A 16613-nucleotide genomic window follows, 5' to 3' on the forward strand; every position below is an offset into this window, starting at 1 on the left:
TTCCTGCTATGACAAAAGGGAAGATTGAAAGTCAATAAGGGTTGGATCAATTGAATACTGTGACATTTCCATTCTTGATAGTGATGGCCCCAATAAAAGACTACCCAGAATTTAAATACATATATATATATATATATATATATATATATATATATATATACATATACACAATATATTGTTCAATAATTTAAGCAATTCTTTTCGAGAGAACATTTAGAAAATCTTTGACAGATTAGAGTGCCCTTGGATGTTGGTGACTATGTGATTTGGGTGATCTAAATTGTCCATTAGTAAGCAGAGGTACCAATTTCACAAATTAATAAAACTGACCAAGACCAGAGAAGTCAGAGAGTCAATAAGTTCAATAATGGTCCCTAACCCCAAATTAAATAACCTAAAATGAAAGTATCACTGGAGACTTGGAAACTCTCAAAATATCATTAGTGAGTTTATATTTAATAATATATTTATTTAACAATTTTTTTATCTACTATTTGTAAAATATACACTAGTCAGTGTTGGAGATACAATGAATAGGAAGTTGATCCTTTTGTTTAGTTTATATAGATGATATGAAAAGTGGATAAATAGACTCTGGGTCTATTTGCTCATCTGTAAAATGGGTAAAGAATAAAACCCGTGTAAGACATTTTGAAACTTTAAAGTATCAGTTATTTTTTCATTTTTTCATTTTTTTATTTTTAGTTTTTGCAAGGCAATGGGGGTTAAGTGACCTGCCCGAGGCCACACAGCTAAGAAATTGTTAAGTGTCTGAGACTGGATTTGAACTCAGGTACTCCTGACTCCAGGGCCAGTGCTCTATCCACTGTGCCACCTAGCCGCCCCAGTTATTTTTCTAATAAGAAGAAAATTTGTACTGCACTAATGGATCTAGAGAAATTGATTTACTTTTGTATGCACTACATCATATTAGATCAATAGGAAAAGTCATCTTTTTCACTGACTGGTTCTTTAGCTAAACCAAGATCACACTGCTCTTCCCACCCCACTCACAGACTGACCCTTGACAAAATACTTATTTGACTGAATTCAACCTTAAAATGTCTAATATGTGAATATAAATTCCACTGGGGGTTCAGATTGGGATTAGGATGAGAAGGACATTATCTGACTTGTGGGATCAGTCAAGGGAAGAAACCAACTTCAGGTTTATCATTCTCCTACCTTTTAGGGGTTTGACTTTGTTCTTTCTGCTTAAAATGTAAATGTGAAAAGATATCATTGCATTATATTTTTTCTACAGGTCTATTACTTCCAATCTGCTTTTTCATTGACTTTACCTTTTGTTCCTTCCTTTCTTTCTGAGAGAGAAAGGCAGGTATTATTCTCCAAAAAGGACCATGATTTGTTCAAAGTAATAGGAGAGAATCATTGTCTTTTTTCCAGCTGACCAATATGAATAACAGTTATGTTTACAGTTTGTAAGTTGTAGAGACCATGGAGTCATAGAGTAAGAATTCTTATTCTATAGTCCACCAAACTCCAGAGTCCATGGATAGATTTCATAGTTCATAAATTTTCACTACCTTTAAAAAATTTTTCTTTTGTTTCATTTATGATGAATATAAACAACAGGTCATTATTCTAAGATGGGGTCCTTGTATTTCATCAGAATGCAAAAGGAGTCCATAGTGCAAAAAATACAAAAAAATCAGCACCAAAACACCTGTTTTAATGAATGGATTTTTAAGAATAGTAAGCCTTTGATTTCTATGTATGTGAATTATTTTTAGTACCATCTTGATGCAGCACTAGCTCTACCATTCATACATCTTGTACTTTATTTCCTGTTCTTGTCACTTTTCCTGTCCATTGGTTTAGAGTACAAGGGACCTGTGAGATCATCTAGTCTAACGACTTGTAACAAATGAGAAGAACGCAACTCAAAGAAGGTAAGAGATTCACGTATGGCTGCTGTTTGTCTTTCAGTCTTGAAGAAGACCAAGACATCAGGGAGGTGACGCCTTGACAGTCACTTGTGTATGGTAGCAGAATTGTAAAGTTTGGAATTGGAAATAGATCCTTAGATTCCTAACCCAGTAATCTTTTCTCTACACCACATTTTGAGAAAAGACAAGTTAATACTAATATATCACATAGGGATTTTTAAAATATCCTACAAAGTAAATTCGATATCTTTCTAAATCATTTATAAATCACTACCAACTAATAGTTACCAATAATTGTACCTACCATTTATATGAACTAAGATTCACGGTAATCAAATACTTTATATGTGTTTTCTCCTTTTACTTTTGATTGAATTATTATGACTATAAAGAACAAGTCATTATTCTGAGATGAGGAACTTGTATTTCATCAGAATACAAAAGGAATCCATGCCACAATAAAGGTAAAGAACCCCAGCACTAAAACAACTGTTTTACTGAATGGATTTTTTAAAAAATAGCAGGCCTTTAAGTTATATACATATAAATTATTTCCAGTACAATTTTGATGCAGGACTGACTTTCAACTCCATCACAATCCCGAGAAGGAGGTAAGGCAAATATAATTTTCCTATCTCACAAATGAAGAAATAGAAACTTAAAAAGGACTAATGACTTTCACAAGATCATACAGCAGGGTTTGAAACCATATCCCTTTGTTCATTCTATAATGGGCAGTTTACCCCATTGCTCAATTCAATTAAAAATTTTTTTTTCAGTTCCTGTTATGTGTAAGAGAGTAGGTACTGATAAAGTAAAGGGAAAAGGGGAAATAACACCTGCCTTCAAAAACCTTCCATTCTCAGGGGGCAGCTCAGTGGTGTAGTGGATGGAGCACCAGCCCTGGAGTCAGGAGGACCTGGGTTCAAATCTGGATTCAGATACTTAATAATTACCTAGCTGTTTGAACTTGGGCAAGTCCCTTAACTCCACTACCCTGCAAAAACAAAAACAAACAAAACAAAAACCTTATATTCTCATGGAGGGAGTCAGTTCAGCAAATGCAAGTTAACTTGAGTAAACACTTGCACTATGGAAAATAGGATGAGTCTTCTTGGGTGGTTGACCTAACCTACCTTGAGAGTAGTTAAGGATTCTGAGAGATGGAGATAAGGAAGGAATGTATAAGAAAGAAATGAATTTTAAGCAAGGGAGACAGACTGAATAAAGTTAACATGGGGGGAAAAGATAGAATTGTGTGGGTTCATATAAAATGAAAACCATTAAAATGAAATGAAAATGAAAAACTTTCTATGTCCCTCTTCCCTTCCATTAGCATGTATAATTAAAATTAGGAGGTTAAACATGATCAGAAGGGAAAAAAAAAAGAATACCACTTCACAAAACCTACCTTTTGGAATGAGAATTCATTCAGGGAAATACAGTTAATGACATATCCTATTTATGCTAAATTTTCAAGTATTTGGGGACTGATTCCCAGAAGTTGCTCAGTGTACTTTCTTGGAAATACTCATTAGGTCATGACATGTACAGGGTGTACTTTGATGGGTTAATTGCAACCCCAAATATCCCATTTAAGTCTCTGCAATTTCCTAAGGGATTAATTTATTCTGTTTGTTTCAACATAAGAAAAATAAAGCTCTCCCCTGCCCTTTACAACTCAACTTAGAGATCTATATCCCCTTACTGTGACTACATTGACAAAGGCAAAGTAGAGACAGCAGAAATTATAAAGAATACTGCAGTAAAATCTTAATATTCAATTCCACTAAAATTCACTGGAACCTGCCAGCTCACTTTACCATACCACTATCCATGGTAAATATCTTTAAAACATTGATGTTCTCAATCAATATGAGCCTTTATCTCTAGGCACCTTGTAGATTTAGAGCAGCAGAGTGACATGACTTATAAATAAACATACTGAAAATTCTTCTGGTGGGGATTGAATGATGAATCAGTGGAAGAGAAAATTAAGGGAGGAAGTCCTTCCAAAAGGCTATAGTAATAGACTAGGCAGGAGGTAATTAAGACCTTAACTAGAATAATGGCAGTAGGAATAAGGCAATAATGGGGAAAATGGAGTAGAGGGCATTGCTGAAAGGCTATTGGAGAGGGAGAATAGATAGAATTTAACCATTGAATAGATTCAAGAAATAAAGAAGAAGGAAGAAGATAAAAACTATCAAAATTTTGAACATGGACATTTAAGCATTGGTTTTGCTACTAGCAGAAATAGTGAGTGGAAATAAATGACTTTGGTGCAAAAAGGATGGACTTGGTTTTATATAAGTTGGTTTTGAGGTCTCAAGAGAGCATACAAGTGGAAGTGTCATATGGATTGTTTTTAGTTCAAAAGAGAAGTCAACTTGGCTTTATTTTGGTTTATTCATTTTTCAGTTGTGTCTAACTCCTCATAACTCCATTTTACATAAGTCATCATAACAGTCCATTTTACAGATAAGGAAACTTAGGCAAATTAGACTAAGATGACTTGCCCAAAGTCACAAAGCTAGTAAGTACCTGAGACAGGATTGGAAGTCAGAAAGATGAGTGTTCTTAACCACAGGTCCAGAGCTCTATCCACCAAGCTGCCTGAGGTCAACTTATACATACTAAACATAACATACTTACATACTATGCACAAATGTAAAATATATGTAAAATGAGAGAGAGTAAAGAGAGACAAGGAGAAAGAGAGACTAGTCATTTAGTCACTTGCATAGAAGCTGAATCAAACTGAGATTGTCAGAAAATGACAAGAGGGTGACTAAACAGAGAACCTTAGTTACTATTTCAATTGCTAGCCAAGCAGTTATTAAGTGCAAAAAAGCAAAATACTCAGCCAGGAAAGGAGAACCAAAAATATGGTGCCAAAAGTATGAGGAAGAGAAAACATTCAGGCAGAAGGAAAGGATAAAAACATTAAATGCTGCAAAAGAATCAACTGATGAAGCAATAAATATTTATTCAATACTTGATTATACTCATAATTCTTCTTGGGGTTGGGGATACAAAATGTAGAACAGAACTTGAAACCATACTCCTTTAGTCTTTCCATGATAGGAAATTTACTTCATTATTCCATTCAATTTGACATTTTTTTTCCAGTTCATACCATGTACAAAGTGTTGTGCTAAATGTTGGGAATATAAAGGTAAAATGAAAAATAGCACCTGCCCTCAGGGAGTTTATATGCTACTCCTCAGGGAGTGTGTGTGTGTGTGTGTGTGTGTGTGTGTGTGTGTGTGTGGTGTGTGTTTAATACATTTAAATAAATATCTAAATGAAAAATAATTTGTTAAAAGTGTTAACAGCTATGAAAAATGGGAAATGCCTTCTGAAGAGGTTGGCACCTTGGTTGAATCCTGAAAGTATCTAAACATTGTAAGAGGTAGAGAGAAGAGGGAATACATGATGAGGCATTAGTTTCTCTCTTTTGAGAGAACCAAGTCATGTATACATAGATGTAAAAACTGAGGTGATCAGTTTTTGAATGTCTAAGGATTTGAAGAAGTAGAAATAAGAAGGGTAGGCATTCCAGTCATGAATTCCAATACACAGACTTGGAGACAGAAAGTGTAATCTCATTTTTTTGAGATTAAAAGTAGATCAGTTTGTCTGGATGGTAGAGTGAATGAAGGAGAATAACATGTAAAAGTCTCAAAAGGAGGCTAGAGCTAGTTGTGAAGGACTTTAAATGTTAGAGAAATACATATTTGATAGCTAGCTTAGAAGTTTGGATTTGAAGGCAGGAAGATGAGTTCAAATTCTGCCCCAAACACTTACTGTTTGTGTGACCCTGAAAAAGTCACTTAGTCTTCCCCAGCTTCATTTTCCACATTTGAAAAGTGGGTTTAATAATAACACCTTTCTCACAGGGCTGTTGTGAAAAATCAAATGTATCTAATGTGCTATGCAAATTTTAAGATATCTAAATGTTAACTACTATTATTATTTAATCCTAGAAGTGAAAGGGAGCCACTGGAGCTTCTTGAATCAATAAAAAAGTATTTATTAAGACATTCATGTATATTGGGTATAATAATAAGTACTATGGATACAAATAGAAGAGGAAGACAATCCTTGTCCTCAAGGAGCATATTTTCTAATAAAGGGAGGTCATGTTCTAGAGAGTAATGGTGAGTTTAAACCATAAGGAAAAATTAACAAATTGTTACCAGTGCCAATAGTAGGAATGATTTGATTATGGGTTTAGAAATGAAAGGTGGAGAGAAGAGAGTACTCATACAGTAGCTGGCAAGAAGATGACTGGAATGTGATGTGCATTAAGTGAAGCTTGCTTGGAGTCAGCCAGATCATATCATTCCTGAAGCACTCATCAATCAGAATAGTGTGGGCTCAGGACTTAGGTTCTAAATGAAAGTGATAGAGTTAACTGTGATATTGTGGACCATAACTTGGGTGAAGAGGGGCCCCAGATGAAGAACTGCTGACATGGGCAATTTTTACTAACTGACCTCAGAACAGGAAACTGTTTTAGCAAAGCTCATGCTTGCTCCTTATCTGGAAAAACACATCCTTGCTCCTTAGCTGAAACATCCAGTGAGTGCTCCTTGAACCCTACCTCCATTTTGGGTAGTTGATTTTGAGAAGCCTATGAGATATCTAGGTGGTAACATCTAGAAACAGTTGGTAATGTGAAACTTGAGTTCAACAGGGTTACTAAAGAGAAACTTCCCTATCTGACTGAGGTCAAAATTGTAGTAGGTAAGCTCTCCCTCCCTATCCATTGTCAGTTAGCTAGCTTGACCCTACTACTCGATCCACTTATTTTAGTGATATTAAAAACTTTGACTAAAAGAGAGTCCTGTGTGATTGTGTGAGTTCTCTCACAATCATATCCAAATCAGGTTCTCCCAGAACCTTTCTGAGTCTCCCCTAACAAAAGGATTAAATCTACCAGTCATAGTCTTTTGTCCCCTTGGGGTAGTGAGTGATGTGGCAAGATCTGCCTGTGTTTGAGGAGTATCACTTCGACAGCTCTGTGAATTGCAGAGGAAAGCCCAAAAGCATCAAGATCAAATAGGAAGCTATTGAAATAATACAAGAAAGATAAGTTGAAGTCCTGAACTAAAAATATGGAGAGAAAGGGATGGATACAAGAAATATTTTGAAGGTAGAATCAATAAAATTTGGTAGCATATTATGTATCATAGTAAAGGAGAGTTGAAGAGTTGAGGAAAATTCCAAGGTTACAAAACTGGGTAATGGAAAGGGTAATAGTAGCTGCCACAAAAACAGAAAAATAAGGAAGAGAGGTGGGTTTGAGGATTGAGTCCAACTTCACCAATAATCTCTGAATTGAGAAGGACTTTCCTCAATCCTCAATCTATTAGATCTCCTGGAAGTTTTTCTTATACTTAGAACTACTCCATCCTCCTCCTAAATACTCTCTTTTCCTCCTTCCTTCCTTAGCTCTTTCACTTTTTCACTACTCTCTGTTTCTCTGACTCTGACTTTCTTCGCTGTCTCTTTTTGCTTCTGTGACATCTTATTCATATTTCCCAAAGTTCTGTCCTTGGTCCTCTTCCTTCTTAAATGTTTACTTTTTTGATGATCTTATCAACTCTCATGGATTCAATTATCATCTCACATCTCTGGGCTGTTGGCTCCCAAAATATGTATGTAGTAACTTAGTCTAACTCGTTTCATGTTACCAATTGTTTCCTAGATCTCACCACTTAGATATCCCATAGGCTTCTCAAAAATCAATTACCCAAAATGAAACTTTTCCCTAAAGCCTAATCCTTCCTTTAAGCTTCATTATTTCTGTTAAGTGACCCTTATCCTTTTAGTCATTGAAGTTGACAATCGTTGTTTCATCTTCGATTCTTCCCTTTTTTTCATTCAATATTTATAATTAATTATCAAGTTTCAATCAGTCAGTCAATAAAAACTTATTAAGCACCTTCTATAAGCAAGGCATTGTACTAAGCACTGAGGATACAAATAGGAAAGAAGAAGATGAATCCTGGCCTCAAGGAACTTACCATCTAATGACAGAATACCCCCACAAAAGAGAGAAATTAAAAATCTGGGGTGGGGGAGAGGAAGAAAAGGGAAAGGTATGTTGAAGAGATATGTTGGAGAAATTCAAAGGAGCATAGAAAGCCCAGTAAAAAATAAAGAGATTGCTGTTCTAGGCATCCTTTTGTAAATGATAGTTTTTTTAAAAAATTTTTACAACATCCTTCACATCCATTCCCTTCTCTATACACACACAAACACTATTACTAATTCAAACTCTCATCACTTCTAGCTTGGTCTATTGCAATAACTTCATAGCTTGTCTTCCTGCTTCTAATCTATCCTCTCTTTTACTTTGTATATGATTAATTAATTAATCATAATTATGTTGTCTTTTAGTGAACAATTTTGAGGACTTTTTTCTAAATTTATGAAGAATGGATGAGTAACTTTTTGGAATAATTCCAAATTATTTTCTAGAATGACAGCAAGTATTAATAAAAATGCATTACTGATTCATTTATCTATTCTTTTTTATTTTTGTAATAAAATAAAATACATAAATGTATTTAGAGATGTAACTTTTTCCTTAAGGATTGCTCTGATTTAAACCCCTCAAATATGTAAAGCTGTCCCATTGTTGTCATTGCCTTTAATGAAACTATCTTTCATTTCTATGTTATGTGCTCACCCATCTATTCTTTAGGATTAAGCTACTCACTCAGATGATGTTTAATATTCATTAATATTCATTTTCAATGCCACTAAGTGGATAAAGCAAATCCAATCATAAATACTAATTAGCTATGTGACCCTGGATAAATCACTTAACCCATATTGCCTCAAAATATTTAATTTCAATGTTCCCATAATTTTATTGTGTTATGATCAGCAAAAGATTGGTGTAATATTTCTGCTTTTCTGTATTTGTGAGGGTTTTTTCACTCTAAGAATATTTGAAAAGGTATCATGCACAGTTTGATATACATATAGTTCTATTTTTTTCTTTCCAAAGGATACAAAAGGCACATAAATCTAATAACAAAGGCATTGAATTAAAACAAAAAAATGCATAAAACTACAAGGAATAGAAGAGTAAATAGTAAAAGCTTTCTCTGTACCTATACATTAATGGGTTCTAATCTCACAAAGGAAAGAATGGTTTTGATAAAGACTTCACTCCTATGAAAAATTTGTATAGGTATGGGGAAACATCCCATTCTCTCAATCAATTAAAAATATCTATAAAATACTGATTGAATGCTAATAAAAAGAATGAACAATCCCTACTTTCAAGGATTGCACATTTTAATAGGGAAGTAGTAAGTGCATATATAAATATATAGAAAGAGTAAGGATAAAGATGGTAAACACACACACAAATAAAGGAGGTAGAGAGGGAAAACCCTAGAAAGTTGGGGAAGAAAGAGAGAACTAGAAAAGATTTCATATGGAAGGTGTTACTTGAGCTGTGACTTGAAGGAAGATAAGGATTCTATGAATCAGAAGTGAGGAGGGAGTGCATTCCAGGGATGGAGGTCATCCAGAAATCATGAGTTGGCTCCTACTTCTTCTCAACGTGCTGTCAGTGGTTTGCATGGCAATTTACTAATCAATATGGGGCCAGGCTGGGATGTTCTGAATGATAGTATATTGTGTTAAGGATAATCAAGATTTCTCCTGGACTTTTCTCTGACTCTACCTACCTTGTCTCTCATAGTTTCACTTGACAATTGTGATATAGGAGATTTTAGTTCCAAATTAGACTCTCATACAGAGGTATATGGTTACATGAGATGTCGGTACTTCTGTCTTTTTCATGAAGATATCTTCCCATAGGTAAATCGAGGAGCTTGACTAGATGACCTTTAAAATTCTTTCCAACTTTTAATCTTTGATCTTAAAATCTCAGTAGTAAGGTATAAGAAAAACTTACAAATAAATTAGATTATTTCCTTGATGCACAGGAGAAATACAAAGACCCATGAGAAGAAATGTAGGCATGATCACTTGCAGTTCTTGGGACATGAGAAGGCTTTCTTTGAGTTAAAACTTGGGGAATATATCAGTAAGTCCATGTGGAAAGGAAGAATAGGTAACTGAGGTTAGGAATAAGAATGATAGGAAAAAGAATAACAAAAGACTAATAAAACTTCTAATAAGCTGATTTCATCTTATTAGGCAAAAGGTCAACCACTATTCTCCAAATAAAAGGGTACACAATCCTTAAACAGGGCCTTCACCTCTCAGAGCATTAAAGGTACAACATAAAAGATGCCTATCATCAGCAGAGTGAGACTACTAATAATGCAAAGGAACCAACTGAAGGTATATTATAGGTTTGGGTAAGTCTGGATAAATACCATAAGAGGTCTTCTCACTATATAGCACTGTGTATGATTGAGACATTTTGGAGGCTAATTAATCAGTACCTTGACTACTTCCATTTGTGAGATGTGAGAGGATGAGAGAGTTGTATCTAATCAACTGCCAAGTATTATGATAGAAAATAAACATTAGAAATTCATGAATAGGGCTCTACTGAATATCCACTATCTGATCAATTCTGCTCCAGAGGACCATAGGGAATACAGGATAAATATAACATGCTCAATGATCTAAAAGGAGGTAGAATTACTTTTTGTGTGATCTTGGTAATATAGAAAAAAGAAGTTGGAATTTGGAGGCAGAAGACTTGAGTTCTAGTCCTGGATCTATAGCTAATATATTATTAAATAGTCTAATAAATTACTTGGCTTTTTAAGTAAAGCGTGAGAAACTCTTTATGATATCAATGACAAGTGTTATCTAGAATCTTCTTGAATAATTCTAGAGACAACTTATTTACCCATAAGAAATGGGTAAAGCATTCAATTTTAGAATGAGTTCCTTTTTTTGCTTTGTTTTATACATAAATCCAATAATTCAAGGTGTTGTAATGGAGATAAAATGAGACATTAGAAATGAAAGTGCTTTGAGAGATAGAGAGTAAGAAAAGTTTAATCTTCCCAATAGGAAGACAATATAGTACAAGATAAAAGACTTAGTAAGTAACTTTAGGTATATGTCAATATTTAGGACTTAGACTCAACATCCCTGAGGGCAGCTAAGTGATACAGTGGATAAGGCACCACACATAGGGTCAGAAAGACCTGAGTTCAGATTCAGTCTCAGACACACACATTGTCTGACCTTGGGCAAATCACATAGTCTGTTACCTGTTTCCTCATCTGTAAAATAAGGATAATAATGATATCTACCTAAATTAATTTACTTATTCCATATTATGCTAATCAAATCACCAAGGAATTGCTTTTTGGAACTAGGAAAAATGACAACAAAATTCATCTGCAGGAAAATAAGATAAAAAATATTAAAGGAATCATTTTTTTAGGTTTTTGCAAGGCAAATGGGGTTAAGTAGCTTGCCCAAGGCCACACAGCTAGGTAATTATTAAGTGTCTGAGACCAGATTTGAACCCAGGTACTCCTGACTCCAGGGCTGGTGCTTTATCCACTGTGCCACCTAGCCACCCCGATAAGCTCTTATTTATATGTTTATATTGGTAAATTCTTTTTTGCTCAATAGGAAAGAGGAAGAAAGGAAGAGAAGTTAGTAATTTAAATAAATTTAATGAACTTAAATAGGGCTAATAAAGAGGCATGGGAAAGGGAATATGAGACAAATTCTAGCATCAAAGCATTCTAAGTAAATGTAATAATAGTGACAAAATATTGATTTAAAAGAAGGGAATATCACAAAAGAAATAGAGAAAACAGAGGAAAATTAGAATCTTAAATATGGATAGATTGAACAATACAATTAAACAAAAGAATGGCAGAATGGATAAGAAAATTAAATGACAAATTTTTCTATATACAAAAAAAACTTCTTTAAAATAAAAATACAAATAAAATGGGGATAAAATAGAATTAAAGATACTTACTAATTGAGAACCATTCAGAGCAAAGTTTTAGAAGATACAGTACTATTTTAAGATTAGAGTTGCCATAGTAAAATGAAAAGAAAGATTTAGGGATACAAGTGATTCACAAAATTTTTCATTATTTGAAATGCCGATCAAGAAATATCTTTACTTCTTTATTTTTAATTTATAGATTTCATCTAAATTTCTCAGAAACAGTAATAAAAATGCTCAGATATTAAAAAGAAAAACTCTTCTTTTAAAAATGCTGAAAATTCTTTCTGGATATACAATTTTTGTAACTCAATCAATCAATGCATTGGATGTTAGAGCTGGAAGTTTTAATGGATCATGTTTTCAGAGTTAGAAGAAACCTTAATGGTACAGTGAAATGAGCACTAACCTCTCATTATGTGTGTATCCTTGGGTAAGTTATTAAGACTCCCTGGGGCTCTGTTTCCTCAACTATGAATGAGGAGGACTGACTAGATGAACTTTATTAATCTTTTCATCTCTAAATCTATAAGTATAAATCATCTATTTCAACTATCTAATTATCTATGGGAAACATACCCAGAGAGGTGAAGTAAATTACCCAAGGACATAGGAATTTCAAATTCAGAATTTATGATTCCAAATGCAGTGTTATTTTTGCTATATCATAGATATTAGAGATAACCCAAACTAACTGCTAAATTTGAGAAGTGAAACTGAGACACAGGGAGAGCAATTTACTTTTCTCAAAGTCAAAGTTCATAACTGGGACTAAAACTCAAAACACTATAGACTGCCAGCCCAGTACTCTATTAAATCATATTACTGAAATGGTTTCATTTCCTTATTTGTCTTGTCAGAATCTTATTTAATTGAAATTGTCAATAGTTCTAATAATTAAGAATGTCTTTTACTGTTGATCAACCTTTTTAAGGCATCTTTAATCTCCTTGTTCCTTAGGCTATAAATCATAGGGTTCAACATTGGGATCACCACAATATAGAAAACAGATACCACTTTGTTCTGTTCTGTGGAATAACTGGATGTAGGCATTACATAAATAAAGATAATGGTTCCATAGAACAGAGTGACTGCAGTGAGATGAGAGGTACAGGTGGAGAAGGCTTTGTGTCTTCCTTCTGTTGAGTTCATACTGAGAATAGTAAAGAAGATATATAAGTAGGAGATGACAATGGTAACAAGAGCAATCGCTATTATTACTGCTGAGTAAATAGCGGGGAGTATTTCTGCTATAAAAGCATGATAACAGGAAAGTTTAATCAATGGAGAGAAGTCACAGAAAAAGTGATCAATAACATTGGGTCCACAGAAGGATAAATTCAATAAGCAACCAGTATAAGTTACCCCATTTAGACAACCACCTATATAAGAAATCACTATAAGCAGAAGGCAGACCTGGTCCGACATTTTCACAGAATAAAGCAATGGGTTACAAATGGCCATGTAACGGTCATATGCCATGGATGTGAGCAAGAAAGACTCTGTGGCCCCAAAGGTGACCAGAGTACACAGCTGGGTAACACAACCAGAATAAGTGATGATATTTTTCTCCTCTAAAAAATTTGCAAGCATGTTAGGTGTAGCACCTGTAGAATACCAAAAATCCACAAAAGCCAAATGACTAAGAAAGAGGTACATGGGAGTGTGAAGCTGGGGACTTAGCCTAATAAGAATGATTGTGCAGAAATTTCCCATTACTGTGAATACATATATCCCCAGAAATAACCCAAAAAGGATAATACAAAGAAGGGGATCATCTGTTAATCCCAGCAGAAGGAAGTTGGTGACTGTTGTGTAGTTTCCTGTTGACTTAGACTCCATGTGTGATTCCTGGTAAAGCAAAAGTGAAAATAGAGACTTAATAGGGTATTTTACAAATAGGTTTCATTCTATTTTTTTCATCTTAAAATCAGATTAATAGTATATTTATTTTGTCCATATTTTCAAAGAACTAGTTTATAGTTTTGTTGATTTTGAATATTTTCTAATTTGCTTATTTTTAAATGATTTCCAAGATTTCTTCTTTTATGCATATTTTGGATTTATTTGATGAATTTCTATTTTTAATTCTATATTCAATAAATTTATCTTCCTAATTGGTCTATATATACTGCCCAGGATGTAATTTTTCATCTGATTATCATTTAAGACTTCTGAAAGAAATTTTGGTATGTGGGCTCATATTTTTGAACACACTATTATTAATTGCTTTGGTGATTTGTTCTTTTGATTCACTCATTATTTAAGATGTTATGAAGTCTGCAATTATGTCAGTATCTTTTGTTTGCATTCCCTTAATTTATTATATACCATAATTACACTACAAAATTGTTTTATTGTGGGACAGACTGTAATGCTGTGTAGTATTTCTACTTTTTTTTGGTATTTGTAATTTTTCTGCCTTAGTACATGGTCAAATGTAAAGGTGATTTTTGTGATAAAAGAGCATACAATATACATCCTTTAATATTGCTTTTTGGGAAAACTAGCCAAGATAGTGGAGAGAAGACAGGCACTGTGATAAGTGCTCCTCTTTCCCCTCAAAATAACATGAGAGAAACCTCTTAAAAGAAATTTGATCAACAAAACCCAGAAAGAAAAGCTAGAACACCTACCAAAAGGTCTGTCTCAGGGGACCATGAGTGAACTGAGAGACAACAGAAGAGGATCAGTGTGGGGACAGCATCTGGGGGAATACAGAGGGCTAGCCTCAGCTGGGGGGATTTTGGTGAGTGGTGAGTGAGACACCTAAATTTAGCTGCAGTCTTTGGCTGGGGGGAGAGGAGCTATGGGAGGGTGAGTTCTAGCACAGAATCTCAGAGCACTCCTGGAGATCAACCAAGTGGGCCAGGGACCTGAGCTCCAGGGTTTCAGCATAGCCCTTTGCCCAAAACAAACAATAAACAACACCCCCCACCTCCATCCCTTCAGGGCAACAGAATTCATTCCATCCCCCAAGGCCCAACCCAGTGTTCAAGGTGAACTCAGACCCTGATCCTGAGGACCTCAAACACTCCAGAGAAAGAAACCAATGCCCCCTACTGACTTGCCCTTGGAATTACAAGTGAACAAAGTCTCTAGGGTCTTCAAAAGCAAACCTCTGAGGGCCAACTCTCTCCCCCCAACACAAGATCTTAGAAAGATGGGAAAAAAAGTCAGAGAAAAGGGGGGGCATGGAGAAATACTTAGAAAGACAGATTCTAACCCAGAGATATCTAGCACTGCTGAAGAGATTATGGTTTGGTTTCCAGCCCAGAAAGACTTCCTTGAACAAATCAGGAAGGAGTTACAAACCAATTGGAAAAATTGGGAAAAGAAACTCAAGAGAAAATTAACATCTTGTAAGAAAAAATTAACATCTTGCAAAAATAAATCCTTGGAAAATACAAGTGGACAAATATAAAATGAGAATAACTCTCTCAGATCTTCAATAGGGCAAATGCAAAAAGAAAATGATTCTCTCAAATCTTCAACTGGGCAAATGCAAAAAGAAAATAATTCTCTCAAAACTACATTTGGGCAAATAGAAAAGTCCTTCAAAAATAGAATTGACCAACTGGAAAAGGAGGTGTAAAAGATAAATGAAGCAAAATCTTCTCTAAAAAGAATGGAACCAGTGGAAACTAATGACTTCATGAGACAACAAGATTGTCTTAAACAAAACCAGAAGATCAAAAAAAAAAAATAGAAAAAAATGTAAAATACCTTATCACCAAAACCACTGACCTCGAGAACAGATCAAGACAGAAGAACCTGAGAATTATCAGCCTTCCTGAAAACATTAAATGGAAAGCAATCCTGGGTTTAATATTGCAGGAATTAGTGCTCTGATATGGAACCAGAGGGCAAAATAGTTATTGAAAGAATACATTGATCCCCTCTGGAAAGAGATCCTAAAATGAAAACACAAAGGAATGTTGTGGCCAAATTCCAGAACTATCAGATAAAAGAAAAAAATCCTATAAGCAACCAGAAAGAAAAATTTAAATACCAAGGAGTGACAGTAAGGATTATGCAGGACCTGGCCACAGCAACATTAAGGGATTGAAGGGCCTGGAAGGGCAGAGCAAGGGAGCTTGGAATGCAGCCAAGAATCCATTACCCGGCAAAGCTGAACCTTCTCTTCCAGGGGAAAAGGATAGACATTTAATGAAATGGAAGACCTCCAAAATTTCATAATGAAAAGACCAGAGCTAAATTAAAAAATTCAGACAACAAACAGGAAGTTCAAGAGACACATGAAAAGGTTAAAAAAAACTGCTATCCAATAAGATGAAACTGGCTATATATGCACTTGAGAGAAAGAGTCTCATAACTCTTAAGAATTCTAACTCTAGGGGCAGCTAGGTGGTGTAGTGGATAAAGCACTGGCCTTGGAGTCAGGAGTACCTGGATTCAAATCTGGTCTCAGACACTTAGTAATTACCTAGCTGTGTGGCCTTGGGCAAGCCACTTAACCCCATTTGCCTTGCAAAAACCTAAAAAAGAAAGAATTCTAACTCTATTAGAGAGAATGTCCATAGCCAGAATTGATGGACACTCATAATTTTTCTGTGACTCAGATAGAATGATTTAAAAACAATACCTCCTTAAAACCAGGGACAGTAAGGAGACCAGAGGTTGGAGGGAGACTGAATGGAATGAATCTCATTACATAAAGAGGTACAAAGGACCTATTGTAATTGAAGGGAAGGAGGAGGTGAGAACCACCTGAAGCTTCATCTCATCAGACTTGACTTAAAGTTAAATTA

General features: G+C 34.8%; 1 pseudogene; it reads right to left on the reverse strand.

Annotated features, from left to right (window-relative positions):
• Positions 1-12738: 12738 nt before the first annotated feature.
• LOC141516507 (olfactory receptor 5P80-like) lies at positions 12739-13801 on the reverse strand (annotated as a pseudogene).
• Positions 13802-16613: the final 2812 nt, after the last annotated feature.

This window comes from Macrotis lagotis, chromosome 3 (assembly GCF_037893015.1).
Source record: "Macrotis lagotis isolate mMagLag1 chromosome 3, bilby.v1.9.chrom.fasta, whole genome shotgun sequence".
NCBI lineage: Eukaryota > Metazoa > Chordata > Mammalia > Peramelemorphia > Peramelidae > Macrotis > Macrotis lagotis.